This window comes from Geotrypetes seraphini, chromosome 10, assembly GCF_902459505.1.
Source record: "Geotrypetes seraphini chromosome 10, aGeoSer1.1, whole genome shotgun sequence".
Taxonomy (NCBI): Eukaryota; Metazoa; Chordata; class Amphibia; order Gymnophiona; family Dermophiidae; genus Geotrypetes; species Geotrypetes seraphini.
Genome location: NC_047093.1, coordinates 35,188,751 through 35,208,877, shown reverse-complemented (window position 1 = coordinate 35,208,877; position 20,127 = coordinate 35,188,751). Strand labels below are relative to the sequence as shown.

At 45.3% G+C, this 20,127-nt stretch overlaps 1 long non-coding RNA gene across 1 annotated transcript in view; it reads left to right on the top strand.

Annotated features, from left to right (window-relative positions):
* Positions 1-2,062: 2,062 nt before the first annotated feature.
* LOC117367389 overlaps positions 2,063-20,127 on the top strand; it is a 127,599-nt gene continuing 109,534 nt past the window's right edge. Inside the window, exons 1-2 of the long non-coding RNA XR_004540757.1 lie at positions 2,063-2,199; positions 14,151-14,216. This is a non-coding gene — a long non-coding RNA (uncharacterized LOC117367389). The remainder of the gene's footprint in view (positions 2,200-14,150; positions 14,217-20,127) is intronic.

Genomic DNA, 20,127 nt, shown 5'->3' with positions numbered 1-20,127 from the left:
TTACTCCGTGCTAGTTTTATGTAATCTGGTATGCTATTCGATCCATGTAGTTTTTTTTAAAAATCCTCACTGTATTAATTTCTCACACTGAGGCTAATGCATAGGGTTACCATATTTTTCTAGGTGAAATCCTGGACGCCTGGCCCCGCCCCATTCTGCCCCAAGCCCCGCCCCCTAAAAGCCTCATCTCATTACTCTTGACTTCCGGGCCATGGTCCGGGGGCCTCGAGCATGCGACATCATCGGCGCATGCTCAAAGGCCCTCCACACACGGGTCAGAGCTTTCCCAAAACCCAGACAACTTCTGGGTTTTGGAAAGTCCGTCTGGGCACCCAGACAGTCCTCTAAAAGGAGGACATGTCTGGGTTTTCACGGACGTCTGTAATTCTACTAATGCAGCAACCTCACAATTGAGGTATTTGTTACAACTCAGTACAGAGCTTCTTAATGCAATCATAAAGGAAAATGTTGCTCCCTAATGCAGTAAGGCCCTAATTCTACTGTATATATGTTGCCTAAAAAATCTGTACGACTAGTGCAGTAGTAAGCTCAGTTCTATAAAAGTTAGATATACTGTATAGAATCTAACTTAGCACTACCTGTGGAGGAGTGGTCTAGTGGTTAGAGCAGCTGCCTCAGTACCCTGAGGTTGTGAGTTTGATTCCCACTGTAGCTCCTTGTGATTCTGGGCAAGTCACCTAACACTTTACTGCTTCATATAAGCCACTTTGATTGTGTAACGCACACAAAAAAAAGCAGTGACGTGTCAAAACCGCATGGGCCATTACCGTGCCGACAATCACGCGCAGGATTTCTGGCGCCGCCTAAAAAATGTTACTGTTAGCACTCAGAGGGGGTGGGGGGACCCCCCCCCCACACACACACACACTAAACTGGCAAGTATTCACGCTCACATTGGGGGGGGGGTGTGTGGGAGGGAACTCTCCTTCCCCCCTACACTGAAAACTGCTGATTATCCGAAAACAGCAGTTTACAATATAATGGGGGGTTCCCTCCCCCCCCCCAATGTGAGCACGAACACTTGTCAGTTACTGCCCCCCAACCCCCACTCACAGCGGTAACAGGAACAGTTTTTAGGCGGTGCACAGAAGTCCTGCGCAGGATTGTCAGTGCGCGATTGTCAGCGTGCCGATTTCCCATGCGCTTTCGTTACAGAACCGTAAAAGCAGTATATCAAGTCCTATCCCCTCTCTGCTTTACCCAATTGGCCATAGGCATCCTAACACTGGAGGACCTAACCAGACTAGCAGAAAACCAATTTCTTTTTAGATCTGTTATTCTTCAAGTCGCTAGGGCTCGAACACGAGTCGATCGCACCTAACTTTCAATGCTATATTGCTTTTGTAAAATTAAGGTGATTTTGTGACCAGTGATTATGTTATGAACTCCAGTTAGTAGAAACAATTTGCTTCAACATGGCGGTCTATAGAGCCTTTTATAAACTTTATTGTGTCTTTGGTTTCAAAACATCAAATCACACATATCTTGTTGCTTTCTACATGTGTGTATAGTATATATTCTCTAGGGGCTAGATACTAAGGACATCAATCGTGTCCTGACCACTTTGCGACCCCGACCCGGTTCACTAACCTTACTCCCGATCTGATCTGCGCCTGATCCAATCTGCACATGCAAATGAGGGGAAACGGCATGCAAATATAGGCAGGCAGCAATTCACTCAAAAATTTCAGGAACACCGACTGGGCTGGCCAAACAAAAAATAAGCGACTGCTGAGGACCAGTCGCTCACGTCCTGGCCAACTGCCCTGCTTTCTGCCCTGACTCTCCTCTTGCCACCCTGCTCTCTCTCCCGACTCGCTGCCCTGCTTTCTGCCCTGACTCTCCGCTTGCCACCCTGCTCTCTGCCCTGACTCTCCTGCCCTTCTCCACAGTGCGAGCTCGTGGTTTTAACTTGCGGGTTTAAAACGGGTTAAAATCACGGGCTCGTGAAGTACAAAAGTTTTATTTTTTAAAAAGTTTGAAGCTCTGTAAGCATGCGCAGACAATCTACAGCAAAGAAGATGGTCGGCGCTTGCGCTGGGATCGCTCTTCAGTGATCCGTGCGGTTGTTTGGGGGCGTGATTCCGATCGCCCCCATTTGCATGAGGACACGTTGTGAATCGGGCGGCTGGCAACTTCACGGATTGGATCACTAACGGAGCAGATCGGATCCGTGAGGTTAGTGAATCTAGCCCTAAGTACTTGGTTTGTTTTGGTCTACCCCCGAAAAGCCACTGATGGGATGAGAAAGGGATTAGAGGCATAGCGTCAACCCTAGAGAATGCCGCAAAGGATCTGGGAAATGATTAGAAGCTTAGAGAGAAACAAGCAGGTCCTTGCACAGGCACAGAGAGCATAAGGCCTTAAAGGTTTTTCCCACAGGCACAGAAAGGCAGGAATGCCTTTACAAGTCAGAAAAATATGTCAGAGATTAGAGAAACTGTTGAGCCACGATAACCTTTTGCTCCTAAAAAAAATAAAAAGGGAAACTGGTATCACCATCCATGCTAAGAGAAATTCAATTAGGTAAAAACAGAACGGGCTTAAATTATTGTTTAGTCTTGAAGACCTTAAGAGAGATTTTGAAAGATACAGTTCTGAAAAGGAAGATAACGGCAAGAATTAATGAATGTAGAAAAACGGTACGGCAAAATAATATCTGATTTATGTACTTCTAACACATAGATGTTACTCAGCTTGAGCTCAGGTTTGGCTCATATGCATGTAATTGAATCTAAGCTCCAGTTGGAGTGTAGTCACGTCATACAAGCACAACTAGCAACTCTCTGGGTTTGACTCAGGGGTGCTGGAAGGGTGAAGGCACAAGTGGCCATGGCTAAGAGATCTCATTTGTGCAATATCTGAAGTTTAGGTGAGAACATAAAACGGATCTCTCTCACACACGTGTACGGCTTCTCCCCAACTCACTGGTGAAAACAATTTAGAAGAAGGTCCAAAAATGGTATGGGGCTTGCACCCAAAGACTTATGTGAAAAGCCTTGAGGACCTGAATTTGTATCGCCTAGAGCAGCAGTTCCCAATCCTGTCCTGGAGGACCACCAGCCAGTCGGGTTTTCGGGATAGACCTCATGAATATGCATGAGAGAGGTTCTCTCAGGGTTTCCGCAGCTGGCATTGTGCTTGTTGCAGGTTTCCCGGTCTCACTGCGTCTTTGTCAGGTAGAAACCGACATTTCAGCCATCATGCTGTGGCTTTCTTCAAGGTATGCTCTGAAGTCTGCAAATAAAGCACTCTGAGGTTGTGGGTTCAAACCCCATGCTGCTCCCTGTGACCCTGAGCAAGGGAATTTTTTTATTGAGTATTTATATATTGCCTGTTAAGGTTGTCTCAGCGGGGGTTTTTTGGTCAGGTACTTAAGCATTTTTCCTATCCATCCCAGTGGGCTCACAATTATCTAATGTACCTGAGGCAATGAGGTAGAGGGGATGGATAGATGGTGCATGGAGAGAGAGAGAAATGGACATAAGGGTGGAGGGGAGAAGAAATGGTGCATGGGGAGAGAGGGAGAAATGTTAGACATGATGGTGGAAGGGAGGAAGGGAGAGATGCTGCAAAGAGGGGGGAGAAATGTTTGACCAAAGGCACAAGGGAGGGGGGCGGGGAATGGTGGACTGTAGGAGAGAGGCAAAAATGGTGGACATGGCAGTGAAAGGGAGAGAATGCTGCAGGGGGAAAGGGAAAGAGAGATGGACCTAGGATGCAAGGGAGGGAGAGTGAGAGAGAGGAAAAGAGAGAAGTTGGACATGGGGGTGTATGTGAGGGAGGGAGAAATAAACTGAAAGGTATGATGGGATATAAATAAAACTATTATTATTATTAAACAGCAGGTGGAGATGGGAGAAAGAGGGAGATGTATCCAGGAGCAGAAGGGAGTGATAGAGAAATGCCAGACAATGGGAATGATGGATGAGAGAGGGAGAAATGCTGGACCATGGGGGAGAAAGCAGGAAGGAAAGGACAGGGAGATGTCAGGCTTCAAGGGTGGGGAAGGGAAGAAGAGAGAGCAGATGCTGAGCTAGAAGGATGGAGCGAGGAAGATGCTGGGAATGGTGGCACCCTACTGTAAAGGCCAGAAGGGATGGCAAGAAAATGAATGAGAGGATAGTGATTACAGAGGGTAGAAATACGGTAATGGGGATGAAAGGGTTGAGGAAGGAGTGAGATGGGGAATGGGAGAGTTAGTGAGTGAAAGGTAGCTGAAAAATAAAAAGGAGGAGAAAGAGGCAGAAAAGAGCTAAAAAGGAATGGTCAGCATGCCATAAGCAATTGTAGTGAAGGAATAGACATTAGAGAGGAGAAAAGACAATTGGATTGCAGCCACATGAAGAAGAATTAGCAGACAACAGACAGGACAGCAGAAAAGAGAAACTGGAACCGACATGATGGAAATATAAAATGTCCAGACAACAAAGGTAGAAACTAAACATTTTATTTTGATTGTTGTACATTCCAGGGGATGTGGTAACAGAGGTTAGCGTAGCTGGATTCAAAACAAGATTTGGACAAGTTCCTGGAGGAAAAGTTTGCTATTGAGACAGACATGGAGAAAGTCATTGCTTGCCATGGGATTGGCAGCATGGAATGTTGCTACTCTTTGGGTTTCTGTCAGGTGGATTGACCACTATGGAAACAAGATACTTTACGTATACCAGTGTTTTCAAGACCTATATGTGTACATCTAAGTTAGGTGCCTACATGCAAAACATGCCCACAATCTGCCCCCTAGCCAGGCCTACTTTATGATAGGTGCCATGGACTAGGCACCTATCTCAAAGTGGTAGGCATCTACCAACTTAGGCACCTAACACTCAATTACATGCCATTATGTCAATTATGAGGTGCTAATTGTCAATTGGTGCCAATTAAGTGTATTAAACAATTAAATTAGGCACCTACAACGGCTAAATGCGCCATTGTAGGTGCCTAACTTTAGGCGGACTTTATAGAATTCCCCAGTTAGTGTGTACTAATTCTGTCATCATGTCCTAAGCTTTAGTAAAAGGGTCCTTAAGTTTGTAACTGAGGCAATTAAGGGTTAAATCCCTTATGCTATAATAAGTTTCCTAAATTTAAGCACCTTTTGCATGCTTAAATTTATATAATGTTGCATGTAGGTTAACGCACCCTTAATCATGTAAATGGCAGTTGAGTATGTCAGCATTGCATTAGTGTGCTGGCTGTCAGCATCAGTGTGCTGGCCTATCCAGAGTGGCAGCAAAGGCCTCTGGGATATTATATTAAAAGCCTGATTCCTGTGACTGCAAGCAGACTAGATGTCTCCTACCTCTCTGACCAGTACTTAAAACCAGCAAAATACCTTTTTGCTTAATACTTGAGACAGACAAAAGGAACCCAGACAGCCTGACTCTGAGAACCAGCTCTTCAAAGAGTCATCCCTCCTTGGTAATTAGGAGACATTAGATCAAAAGGAATGCCAATAGGTGATACAGCAAATACTGGAAAAGAGAGAAAAGATATAAATACTAGACTCAACCAGGACAATAATGCATATCCTCTGTTCTCACTCATACACGCGCGCACACACACACTCCCCTCTGCAGGCACCTGCATAATATACAGTGCATGTTCTCTATTTTCTGCTCTGCTGTCTCTCACATATAACCCTCCTTAGACATCCACAGAAGGACTAAAATTTTACACAAAACAAAGAAGCAACCTCTCTTCCAAGCTCTATACCAGGGATCTCAAAGTCCCTGCTCAAGGGCCGCCATCCAGTCGGATTTTCAGGATTTCCCCAATGAATATGCATTGAAAGCAGTACATGCACATAGATCTCATGCGTATTCATTGGGGAAATCCTGAAAACCCGACTGGATTCTGGCCCTCGCGGACCGGAGTTGCTCACATCCTGCGTCTAGTCCAGGAATCTCAAAGTCCCTCCTTGAGGGCCGCCATCCAGTCGGGTTTTCAGGATTTCCCCAATGAATATGCATTGAAAGCAGTACATGCACATAGATCTCATGCGTATTCATTGGGGAAATCCTGAAAACCCGACTGGATTCTGGCCCTCGCGGACCGGAGTTGCTCACCCCCTGCGTCTAGTCCAGGAATCTCAAAGTCCCTCCTTGAGGGCCGCAATCCAGTCGGGTTTTCAGGATTTCCCCAATGAATATGCATTGAAAGCAGTACATGCACATAGATCTCATGCGTATTCATTGGGGAAATCCTGAAAACCCGACTGGATTGCGGCCCTCGAGGATGGACTTTGAGACCCCTGCTCTATACCTTTGTAATAATAAGCTTATTTCTATATTATTTAACTTTTTCTGCACCATCTGGCCATTGTCTTATTATTCTGCAATCCCACTGCCTCTCTGAGGGCTGGACTCGGGACTCAAAAAGACTAGGGCCCTCTTTTACTAAGGTGCGCTAACCGATTAGCGCGCACTAATTGATTTAGTGTGCGCTAAACGCTAATGCATGCATGTTAGTCTACGGACGCATTAGCGTTTAGTGCGCGCTAATTTGATTAGCGTGTGCTAATCGGTTAGCGCACCTTAGTAAAAGAGGGGGTAGGTAAAGACAAAAGATTACAGAGCACTAAAGTGCACTTCTGTAATTATGTACTAAAATGGCTTAGCACATCATTTTTAGAGGGGCATTCACAGGAGAGGGGCATGGGTGGGTCCTTTATGCACACTACTTAAAGAATACTGTAATTCAAGAATGTAAATGGTGCATGTGGCATCATAGACCGGGTATAAATGTTCATGCCTAAATTTTTGCGCACTGACATGGATTTGTGCTAGTATTTTCTAAGAACATTAAAAATTTGCAAGTATTTCTATAGAACAGGCTCACTACCCCCAGGAACACGACACCTACCTATCGGTGCCTTGTTATAGAATTGCTTCCTAAGGTGCACTAACAGCGCACTCTAAGGGCCTAAGTCTAAAAACTGTGCTCTAAGTTAGGTGGTGGTAGGTGTCCTACTGCCGCCTAACTTAATTGGTTTAATTGGCACACTAATTGGCTATGCCAATTAAAAACCAATTAAAATATCTTGTAAAAAAATAGAGGTGCCTAAGGGTGCCATTATCATGTCTGTGGAAGCATCTTATGACGCCTAATGCCACTGTAGGCATGTTTAGGCCTCGTAAGGCACCTCCATGGATGCAATTCTCGTGAAAGTTAGGCACCGGAAATATAAGCCTTGAAAACCCTGGCCATTTCCGGAGCCTACCTTTCACGTAGCCGCGATTCTGGAAACGGCACCGTTGTGTGATTGACACTCGATCGGTGGCCATTTTTAAGTCAGCTGCCAATAAAGGTGCTGTGTGAAAAATCCAGGCCTAAATGCTAAGACCACCATAGGAATAAAATGGGCAGGGTTGCATTATTGTTACTGTACAACAATATTTGCTGATACTTTTTTCTTCTTTGCTTGTTTATGTTGATATTGTTGAACTGTGTACACTGTTCCTTGATATGACGTTCTCCTTCTGTTGTATTCTTTTATGAGATTTTATTGAAAATTTAAAAGTTCCAAAAATCAACATAAACAATCCACATAAAAGTAAAATAATCCACATAAAAACCTTAAGGACCTAGTCCGCTGAGAGCTTAGGACCCAACACGGTCCATGTTTCAACAAGATAGTCTTCTTCAGGGGTCCCTGATAGTCCTAAGGTAGTAGATATGTGGAATGAACAGTCCAAAAGAACAATTGCGTGGAAATTCGCAGAGAACGCACTGCATAAACCAAAAGCATTTTACTTTTATGTGGATTGTTTACGTTGATGTTTGGAACTTTTAAATTTTCAATAAAGTCCATTTCAGGAACATAGTCACTCCACAGTGTCTTTTGGTTTCTCTTGGATTTTCTTCTCTGTGGATCTCTCGGGGTCAGTTTCTTTGTTTTGGGTACTCTTTTATCATCAATAAAAATGTTTACACCTAAAATGGGCATCTTGGCATTTCGCACGCACTAATCATTAATGCACCTTAGTTAAAAAAAAAAAGCCCTCGTTAACTGATGCTAGGGTCCACCTTAGGAGACAGCACCCAAGAAAAAGATCTGTGTCATTGCAGAAACTGTACTGAAATCTTTTACCGAGTAAGCAGCTCTGGCAAAAAAAAAAAAAAAAAGCAAACAGGATGCTAGAAATTAATTAATTAGTTATTTAAATATTTATATACAGTGTTCCCCTGCGAATTCGCGGTTAACGAATCATGGACCCGGTCATTCGCGGAATGCTCCGACCGCCTCTTCCTATAGTAAAGTTGGGCTACACCAATCAGGAGCTGCGTGTCAAAGCACCCCTTGGCGCTCCAGCTGCCCTCTCCTGTCTCCCCTGCCTAAAAACTGCATTCGCGTTTTTTCAAAATTTGCGGGGGGGGGGGGGGGGGCCTGGAATGGAAACCCCGTGAATTATGGGGGAGTGCTGTACTGCATAAAAACTATGCGGTTTGATGCCCCTGTACAGGTCATTGGTAAGGCCCCACTTGGAGTATTGTGTTCAGTTTTGGTGACCGTATCTGCCGAAGGATGTAAGAAGACTTGAAACGGTCCAGAGGAGGGCGACGAAAATGATAGGAGGCTTGCGCCAGAAGACGTATGAGGAGAGACTGGAAGCTCTGAATATGTATACCCTAGAGGAAAGGAGGGACAGGGGAGATATGATTCAGACGTTCAAATACTTGAAGGGTATTAATGTAGAACAAAATCTTTTCTAGAGAAAGAAAAATGGTAAAACCAGAGGACATAATTTGAGGTTGAGGGGTGGTAGATTCAAGGGCAATGTTAGGAAATTCTATTTTACGGAGAGGGTGGTAGATGCCTGGAATGCGCTCCCGAAAGAGGTGGTGGAGAATAAAACTGTGACTGAGTTCAAAGAAGCGTGGGATGAACACAGAGGATTTAGAATCAGAAAATAATATTAAATATTGAACAAGGCCAGTACTGGGCAGACTTGCACGGTCTGTGTCTGTATATGGCCGTTTGGTGGAGGATGGGCTGGGGAGGGCTTCAATGGCTGGGAGAGTGTAGATGGGCTGGAGTAGGTTTTAACAGAGATTTCGGCAGTTGGAACCCAAGCACAGTACCGGGTAGAGCTTTGGATTCTTGCCCAGAAATAGCTAAGAAGAAAAAAAATAATAATAATAAATTTAAATTGAATCAGGTTGGGCAGACTGGATGGACCATTCGGGTCTTTATCTGCCATCATCTACTATGTTACTATGTATACATATTTAAGAAATGCTAAACATGTTTCAAATTATTAGGAAAGAGATAGTAAATAAGACTGAGAATATTATAATGCTTCTGCATTCTCATCTTGCACAGTTCTGGCTGCCGTATCTAAAAAAAAGATAGAGTGGAACTAGTAAAGGTTCAAAGAAGAGTGGCCAAAATTATAAAGGGGATGGAGCTCCTCTCGTATGAAGAAAGACTACAGAAGGTGGGTCTCTTCAGCTTGGAAAAGAGGCAGTTGACGATGGATGTAATTGAGGCCTACAAAATCCTGAGTGGTGAATTGATTTTTTACCCTTTCCAAAAAATACAAAAAACAGGGAGCATTCAATGAAATTACATGGGAATACTTTTAAAACAAATAGAAGGAAATTTTTTTTTTATATACTCAAAGAATAGTCAAGCTCTGAAACTTGTTGCCAGAGGAGGTGGTTACAACATTTAGCATAGCAAGGTTTAAGAAAGGTTTTGAATAAGTTCTTGGAAGAAAAGTCCTTAGTCTGCTATTAAGATAGACATGTAGAAGCCACTGCTTGCCTTGGAATCAGTTGCATGGAGTGTTGCTACTGTTTGAGTTCCTGCCAGGTACTGTGACCTGGATTGACCACTGTTGGAAGATGATTGGTCTTGTTCTTATGTTCTTAAGTGACTTTCTCAAGATCACAAAAAACCACAGTGGGATCTGAATCAGATATTTCTGGTGCTCTGACCATTAGATTACTCCTCCACTTGTAGGAAAACACAGTTAAACTAAGATCTTAAGAGTTGTACCATAGGAAAGAGTCTTGTTTGGGGCCAGAAATGTAGCAACAAATCAGAACTAAGATAAAAAGAACCAATTACAAATAAATGGTTAAATTAAGAACACAGTATAAAGATTGCAAATTGGACCAAGGAGTGCCCCCACCAAGCATCTTGGGAGGAAAAAACAAGACAAAGCATCAGAGACGCTGAGCCCACCCCTAAACTTCACCCAACAGAAATCCACTCTACAACCTTGCAACAAACTAACACTTTTGAATTAATGAATAACCTTGACTTGGCATCTATTTTCATGTATATACCTGTATGTATATATATATATATTTTATTTTATTTTTAATGAGCTGTAGTAGTTCAAAGAAGCCCCCTGAGTTATCTCAGCTCTCACTGTGCGTTTGCTACCCAGGGAAAGGGGAACTTTATCTCTAAATTTGGACAGGCTTAAAGAAGTGGCATCAAATTTGAAGGGCACCCAATCAATCTGTTGTCCCAGCTGCATGAAATTGTATTCCGTGTCACTTCCTATCTTATTTGCAGCAGCTGTGCTGGAAGCCGGCGGTGATAACATTCTTTATTATGCAGTCATGTTTATGAACTGTGCCTGTGAAGAGATGGTAGAAATTTAAAGCGATATGCAAAAAAGGGGGAAGGGAAGCTAGTTGCTAGGGCAACCATGGGGCTATTTTGGGTATCAAATTTTGCAGATGAAAATCATTTTCATGTTATGGTTACCTCTCCAGAAAGGGAAGAATAAATTGAGAAGATAATATTCCGGAAGACACTTTTTTTTAAGCTTCAGCTGCTCAGAATACATTAGAATCAAAGGAAGTTGATATACTTGTTAGTGGGGAGATTTTTCATCTTTTTATTTTTCCACATAATAGAAAAAGATGACATACTAGTAATTTATTATACCCTGAACTTATCATTTCACCTAACAGATTGGATCTAATAAGTCTAGCATATGCTAGATGCAGGATTGTGCAATCTGAGAGGGCTGTAGCACTGCAGCTTGGGCTTCACTGGTCTCACCTCCACTAATAGTGACCAGTTCTCATGGATCCTACAGATCTGGTTGCATTAATCATCTCTGTAATCACTATCTTCTCATTCATTTCTTTGCCATCCCTCCTGGCCTCTCCAATATGGTTCCACCATTCCTAGCATCTTCCTCCCTCCATCCATCTATCCCAGCATCTGCTCCCTCTTCCTCCCCTCTCTACCCTTATAGCCAGACATCTCCCTGTCCCTTCTCTCTTTCCTCCTGTCCATTTTGGTCTCTGAATCCTATGTCCTCCTGAATCCTTCACCAGCAAAGGTGTTAGGATATAATTCATGCAGTGATTTCAATAATGGGCTTTATTCTGCATGTCTGCTGAGTCTTTTAGGTGGGCTCCATTGCTATTACTATATCTGTCTGTCCATTTGTACATGTGTGTCAGGGGTTCTTATTACGGCTTCATTTAGATGACATTTTGTTGGAGAAGTGTTAACGTTGCTGTCCAATTTCTGTCCAGTCTGCCCAGACGAAGGACCCCCCCCCCCCCTCCACCAATAAGTGTACTAGGAAAATTGGCGTGGCGGAACCTTTGTCTAAAACACAGACGAGTTGATATTCAAAGTGTGCACTGATGATAGCATGAGCTGTATAAGTGTGTGCCTGTGTGTGTGTGTGGGGGGGGGGGGGGCGGCGGCGGGGGAGCTGTATAAGAAAGAAAGATTGATTCCAGGGGTTGAAGAAAACTCTGGACATATATAACCAAAATCATAGGTGGGTGGGAATTGAAGCATTCCGTGAGCGATAAGATGAGTTAGGTTGAGGGGGAAGGAGTGATGACTGTTGAGTGCTGGCCACAGAGGTGTTCGATGGCCTGCTCTGCTTTATCTGGCATAATGATGTCTGCCATTGAGGCATCTTGTATGCTCTATGTGATTTTATATTTTGATGTATGTTAGGTTTTCGCCAGTTTTTGCCTTAAATGATATTCCTCGTTGCGACATGTATGTCATATGCAATTTGATTTTATATGTAAGTATGTAATTTGTTATAGTGTGTTTTTGTATTGATTTGTACGACAAATATTAATGTTTTATTTTGTGTGTTCATATGTAACTCGCTCTGGATAAGGGCAGGAGAGAAATAAACAAACAAACATCTAACTTAAAAATCTAAGGAACAATATACAGCCACTAAGGAGTACCAACATTTAGGGGAGGAATTATCAAAATGCAGTAAAAGATGAGCTTTTACTGCGCCTTGATTTATTGCAGGGGTATAACAGTCCTGCAGGTTGCTGACTAGTGTAGTAAAGGAATTATGCTCCTTGCAAGCCACCCTGTAGTCAGAGCATCTGGCCGCCAAGCTGCGGGTCAGTGTTCCCACCTATGATTTCCAGGTCAGGACTCTCTCCCAATCTGCCACCCACCCCCATCACCTCTCTCCCACATGATCAATAGCCCCACCCTGATCTGGGACCCCATGAAAGGCTCTTCCCTAATCAGAAGTCCTCCCACCTGCACCTACCACTAGGGGTCATGTTTACTTAAATGACTTTTGACTGGAAGCCACAGATGGGAGCATAGGACTGCAGATTGGTGGCCTGATACTCCCAGGTGGTAAAATAATCCCAGTTGACATTTGCAGAGTATAAGAAACAATATGGTTATTGAAAAGTCCATACCAAGTTAGGTGCACCGAGGCCATATTCTATAACTAAGGTGACCATTTATTTTTTTCATCAAAAGGGGACATCTATTAATTCTCAGTCCCACTCCCAATCCCGCCCTAGCCCCGCCCCAATCCCGCCCCAACCCTGCCCTAGCCCCGCCCCCAATTTCACCCCCAACGGGACGGTCGGTCCGAAACGGGACTGTCCCATTGAAACGGGATGTATGGTTACCTTATCTATAACTAAGCGCCGTTATGATCGGCACAAATTTTTTTAGGCATTGTTTATAGAATCAGGCTCTTGGAGTGTCATTTGAAACCAATATAGCAGTTAAGCCTCCACATGCCAGAGTGACTTACTGAGGTTCTCATTTTGTTCCAGATCGTATGTTTGGAGTTTCCCTCTATGAGCTTATCCATGAAAGCAAACTGTGTCTGTCCGAAATCATTTTTAGGCTGTCTTATGGAGATCAGTTATTTTACAGCAACTTGCATTCATTAAATTCATTTGCAGTTGCTGGACAAAATAACACCCCGTTTAAGGGTTGCTTTGATGTCCCTCCCTCCCTCCCCCCCCCATTTTGAGGGGGAGGGGGTTTTCATGTGCTTGCAGAGTGACTCAAAATTGCTTCATGGCAATTCTATTGACTGATAAACACCAAAAAAAGGGCTGAGGTCCTTCTATCCTCTGAAAATGTGAGATACATTCAGTCAGCATATTTTTTTGACTATGGGCTCCTTTTACTAAGGTGTGCTACGCTTCTAGAACTAACGGCAGCTCAATGCTGGCGTTAAGGTCTAGCGCGCGGGGCAATGTAGCGCTCGCTATTCCACGCGTTAAAGCCCTAAAGCAGTTTAGTAAAAGGAGCCCTATGAGTATAAAGGTGATGAAATTATGAATTTTTGAGATTTTAAGGAAGGATGATATATCTGCTCCACTTTTTGGGTGTTTATCTTTTGATGACATTTGGGTGGAGTCAGGGCAGGATTAATTTGTCGAGGGCCCCTAGGCACACAAGTACACTGGGCCCCTGCCTCGCCCCACCCCACCATGCGCCCAGGCGGAAACAGGAAGCTGCGTCAGAGGGAAGCTTTGGGCCAGCAGCACCACTTGCAAAATTACAGTTCCCGTTGCCTTTCTTACCTGCGTTGCTTGCTTGTCTTACTTTCCGTCGATGGGGGGGCCGCGTTGCTGCTCAGGGGGGCCCGCATTGCCAATCGATGCTGGAGGGGCCCATCACCGTTTGGAAAAAACAATGCTGATGCCCTCCTTCATCGGGCCCCCCTGACCATTTCGGGCCCTAGGCACGTGCCTACTGGGCCTATTGGCTAATCCTGCCCTGGGTGGAGTATTTTAGCTGCTTTGCTTGCCCCCACCCCTTGTGACAGCCTAAGAATTTGGTTGTTAAATTCATGATATGTTTCAACTGGGGATTTTAAAACGAGATTTCTTGTATATTTCAGGAGATGGATGCAACTGCTTGTGACTTTAAAATCAAACAAAATCAAGATATTTTGGAGAAAATACAGGTATTAATTAAATACACATATATACAGTTCTTTCACAGTTTGCAGTCCAAATTTTAAAATTCATTTTTGGTCGGGTTACATACAGGGCTCCTTTTACTAAGGCGCGCTAGTGCGTCTTAGCGTGCGCTAACGTGTCCATTATATCCTATGGATTCGTTAGAATTTAGCGCACGCTAAGACATACTAGCGCTCCTTAGTAAAAGGACCGGTTCATAGACAGCAACGCGGAAGACAAAGGTGCGCGCTGACAACTGAGCGCAAGACGGAGGCGCGCGCCAAAGAAAATTACTGATTTTAGGGGCTCCGACGGGGGGTTTTGTTGGGGAGCACCCCCAGTTTACTTACTACAAATCGCGCCGGCGTTGTAGGGGGTTTGGGGGGTTGTAACCTCCCACATTTTACTGTAAACTTAACTTTTTCCCTAAAAACAGGGAAAAAGTGAAGTTTTTAGTAAAATTTGGGGGGTTACAACCCCCCAACGCCCCCACAACGCGGCGCAATTTGTATTAAGTAAAGTGGGGGTGCTCCCCAACAAAACCCCCCGTCGGAGCCCTAAAAACAGTAATTTTCTTCGGTGCGCGCCTCCGCGCTGCGCTCAATTGTCTGCTCGCGCCTTTGTCCCGGCGCGCTTTTGACCTGACACCAAAAGGACCACATAGTGCGTACTACAGATATTTCTTGTACTATGCAATTCCCTGTATGTTTCACATGTTGATTTTTTTTTCCTCTAACTAAGGAACAGGATGCGGTGCCATGTCCATTACATTACATTGTGCTTGTTAACCGCGTAACCACAAGTTCAACGCGGTTTACAAAAGACTTTTAACAATAAGCATAGTACAAAATGAGTTAATCAGATACTTGGAAGAAAGATAGTGCTTCAGCTGTGTTCTAAAATGTTTATAAGACTAGGCTGTGAGCAATAACACTCAGAATTCTTTATCATGAGAAGCTGCTTGGTACGCTAGCGTATGATCAAAACATTGTTTTACTTCTTACAGCCTTGGACAGAAGGAAAGTTATACAAGGGATGAGTTTTTCTACTGTGTTTGTTTGAAGCTAAGGAGGAGCTGATCCATAGAATGAAGCTTGGTTTTTCATAGGCCACCTAAGCAGGAAAAGGGACGCCCTCGCCAAGGACGTTCATACTCTCCTTCGTATTTTAGTAAACGCTGTGCTGAAAGCAAAGCCTTTTGTAGAATACATATATACGAGTGCATACTATTTTTCTATGGCTTTCTGCTCTTGACCTTTTTCCTTACCTTACTCATGCTTTGGATCAGCCTTTCTTCTTTGACTTCTTAGCTTATATCCTTAATTGTTTGGGCAGAATATCACGGTGACTTCCCTTCCCTTTTGTTCCTCTCCTTTCCTTCCCCACCCATTTTGTTTTTATTGTAACCTCCCCTTTCTTTTTCCCCCTTCTACCCGTTTTTGCTTGTATGTGAGTTGAACTTAGGTTTTTGCTTATTGCCTCCCTTGTTATGTCTTTTTAATTTTTGTTTTAATTTTCTTTTAATAATATATTATTATTGTAAACCACTTAGACTAACTGTGGTTGTATTTGCGGTATATCAGATTAATTGAAACTTGATAGAGGGGCATGCAGGAGTACACGTCAGTACTGGCACATCCAGTGGGAACAGCCATTTTAATAAGGCAGATATCCCCCCAAAATAGCGGAGCTTTTACTCATCTAATCCCCTCCTTTGCAAAGGTGCGCTAAGCTTTGGTCCTAAATGCTAACACGTGCATGTTATCCTATGGACGCGTTAGCGGTTAGCGCACACGTTGATTTAGCGCGCACGCTAAATCCGCACAAAAACGCAGGTCATAGCTCGATCATCGGTCAAAATCCCAGTGTATTAGTGGTAATAATTTTTTAGATTTCTTTTATATAAAAATTTTTTTTAAGTGTATAATCATTAAGATGCAAAAATCAATTAAATTCGCTCTCAATAGAAAAGATAACGTCACATTTAAAGAGCACTTATCTTTGATTATTGATGATATATTTTTTTTTTTATGGACAGGGTCATCTTCCCAACTTAAAAGTTTCTTGGTATGGGCCAATTCGTGTGACAATAATATCCAGTTCACACTTAAGGCTCCTTTTACTAAGGTGTGCTATGTTTTTAGCGCATACTAACCACGTGCTAAACGCTAACCCATGCATGTTAGTCTATAGACGCATTAGTGGTTAGCACATGCTAAATGCGACTAAAATGCTTAGCGCACCTTAGCAAAACAGGGGGTTAATTCTTCAGAAGACTAGATTCCATTTTTAGATGTTCTGGTGTCTTAGTCTAATGGGAGTTTTGTTGCTCCTCTTTCGAAAAACCCCACAGCAAAGAATACATTTTTGGAATTCACGAGCTGTCACCCGTACCATCTTAAAAGAAGCTTGCCATTTTCCCAAATGATACGAATTTGTCGCAACTGTTCCACAACTAAGGACTTTTAAACACCGATTGTAATTTCTTAATAATTTTCCCTCTTGTTTTGACATTGTTTGTATAAGTTATTATATTTAACAGACTTAAATTTTGTCCAGGAATGTTTGTATCTATCGATCTAACTTGTCTAGATTCATGTTTGTGAGATATGTTTCCCATAATTTTGTATCTTTATCTAGTGTTACATCGCCTAGAATTTGGAATAGGCGATTAATCAAATTTTATAATAAACTTGAAACTTGACTTTAAAATACAAGTGAATCAGTTAAAGCAGAAATTAAAAGAGACTATTGGGGTGGTAGACAGGTGGGTATAGTGAGTTTGGGGGATGTTTTGGGGGGCTTACCATAATCTATATGGGAGTTCTGGTGAGATTTCTATCTGGCACCCTTTATGTGACGTTCACAGCAGTGCCCTCTTAAGGTGCCCCAATGCTCTGTTGCCATGTGGCCAGAAATACCTAGACAATTGACCCGCTCTCCCTCTCCCTCCCCCCTCCCTATTCCACCTGAACTTACAGCACTGTTATAAATATAATCTGTTATCTTCATCTTATCGTAACTTTACGTTGCTATTTATCCCCAACAGGTCCTGTCGGACATTACCTACTAAAATGTACATATTACCGTATTTTCACGCAAATAACGCGCACCCGTATAAAACGCGCACACGGGTATAGCGCGCAGAAATCACGATGATATGTACAAAAACTTTGGTATACCGCGCTCACGGGTATACCGCGCATGCTGCCCGACGCTCCTTTCGCCCGCCCTGACTTTCCGTGCGCTGTCCCGACTCTCCGTTCACCCCCCCTGACTTCCGTGCACTGTCCCCCCTTGAAGGTCTGTCCCCATCCTGAAAGCCTGATCCCCCCCCCCCGACGTCCGATACATCCCTCCCCCCCCCCGAAGGACCGCCGATTCCCCAACAATATCGGGCCAGGAGGGAGCCCAAATCCTCCTGGCCACGGCGACCCCCTAACCCCACCCCGCACTACATTACGGGCAGGAGGGATCCCAGGCCCTCCTGCCCTCGACGCAAACCCCCCTCCCCCCAACGACCGCCACCCCCAAGAACCTCCGACCGCCCCCCCCAGCCGACCCGCGACCCCCCTGGCGACCCCCACGACCCCCCCACCCCCCTTCCCCGTACCTTTGGTAGTTGGGCCAGAAGGGAGCCCAAACCCTCCTGGCCACGGCGACCCCCTAACCCCACCCCGCACTACATTACGGGCAGGAGGGATCCCAGGCCCTCCTGCCCTCGACGCAAACCCCCCTCCCCCCCCAACGACCGCCCCCCCCAAGAACCTCCGACCGCCCCCCCAGCCGACCCGCGACCCCCCTGGCGATCCCCACGACCCCCCCACCCCCCTTCCCCGTACCTTTGGTAGTTGGCCGGACAGACGGGAGCCAAACCCGCCTGTCCGGCAGGCAGCCAACGAAGGAATGATGCCGGATTGGCCCATCCGTCCTAAAGCTCCGCCTACTGGTGGGGCCTAAGGCGCGTGGGCCAATCAGAATAGGCCCTGGAGCCTTAGGTCCCACCTGGGGGCGCGGCCTGAGGCACATGGTCGGGTTGGGCCCATGTGCCTCAGGCCGCGCCCCCAGGTGGGACCTAAGGCTCCAGGGCCTATTCTGATTGGCCCACGTGCCTTAGGCCCCACCAGTAGGCGGAGCTTTAGGATGGATGGGCCAATCCGGCCTCATTCCTTCGTTGGCTGCCTGCCGGACAGGCGGGTTTGGCTCCCGTCTGTCCGGCCAACTACCAAAGGTACGGGGAAGGGGGGTGGGGGGGTCGTGGGGGTCGCCAGGGGGGTCGCGGGTCGGCTGGGGGGGCGGTCGGAGGTTCTTGGGGGGGGCGGTCGTTGGGGGGAGGGGGGTTTGCGTCGAGGGCAGGAGGGCCTGGGATCCCTCCTGCCCGTAATGTAGTGCGGGGTGGGGTTAGGGGGTCGCCGTGGCCAGGAGGGTTTGGGCTCCCTTCTGGCCCGATATTGTCGGGAAGTCGGCGGTCCTTCGGGGTGGGGGTGCGAGTGGTCCTGCGGGGGGGGGGTTGTATCGGACGTCGGGGAGTCGGCCGGGCAAGAGGGCTTGGGCTCCCTCTTGCTCCGATCGTGGATGCGGGTGCGGGTGGGTGCGCGTGCGAGCGGTCGTTCGGGGTGGGGGTGCGAGTGGTCCTGCCGGGGGGGGGGGATGTATCGGACGTCGGGGAGTCGGCCGGGCAAGAGGGCTTGGGCTCCCTCTTGCTCCGATCGTGGATGCGGGTGCGGGTGGGAGCGCGTGCGAGCGGTCGTTCGGGGTGGGGGTGCGAGTGGTCCTGCCGGGGGGGGGGATGTATCGGACGTCGGGGAGTCGGCCGGGCAAGAGGGCTTGGGCTCCCTCTTGCTCCGATCGTGGATGCGGGTGCGGGTGGGAGCGCGTGCGAGTGGTCGTTCGGGGTGGGGGTGCGAGTGGTCCTGCTGGGGGGGTGAATCGGGCGTCGGGCGGGGTGGGAACTATGTTTTAAAACTTTTGTATACCGCGCTCACGCATATAACGCGCGAGGGGTATGCGCGGTAGGTAAAAACGCGTATAACGCGCGCGTTATATGCGTGAAAATACGGTACATTTTCGCTCAGCAAATTGTATTTCTATACTATTGCCTCCTGAGGTCTCTGATCTCTGTATTTCCTCTGAATATCTACTTATTGTATTTCGCTAAATGTCCAGCATTCTTGATTATAAACCGCCTAGAAGTCGCAAGATTGTGGCGGTATAGAAGAATAAAGTTATTATTATTATTATTACAGGACTGGCCCCTCCCATGTCCAAATGGTCTTGTTCTGGGCATATGGGACATGAACAAAAGTTTGGGTGAAAATGTGGTATAAAGATAGACGTCCTGGCGATCTGGGCGTCCCAATGGCCTGGATGTCCGGATAGAGGATTTTAAAAAAAATTTATTTGTAGACATATGGTGGTTTGCTTTTCGAAAATAGGCATTTTCTTACTGCCGACTTTAGATGTCTAGCGCCATACCTCCAAATCGGACTTAGACATATGTTTTGAAAATGCCCCTCAATGGCTATAGAGGCTGAATTGTCAGAAAAAGGTGGAAAACTATATAAAGTTTAGATTTAATGCTTTTATTATGCCAGCTTTGAATGTGTGATAAATCCCTTATACTGGTCACTAATAATTATGACTGGCTATTTAAATCTAAATGTTCACACTTTTCAACCAGATTTTAATTTTCAAATCTTATATAAATAAGACATTATTGCATCCTTTATAAATTATGTTTTAAAGTTAAAATTTTTTTTTTGAAGAGCCCTCAGAAGTGGTACTCAAACATAAAGATTTCTCCATTTGAGTATACACCGCTTGGCTTCTTCATCGGCTCAATTTTTTTGTGATTTTTGTTGAATTCTTTATATAATTTTGTTACTCATCTCATATTGATAACTTCGCCAAACTTCA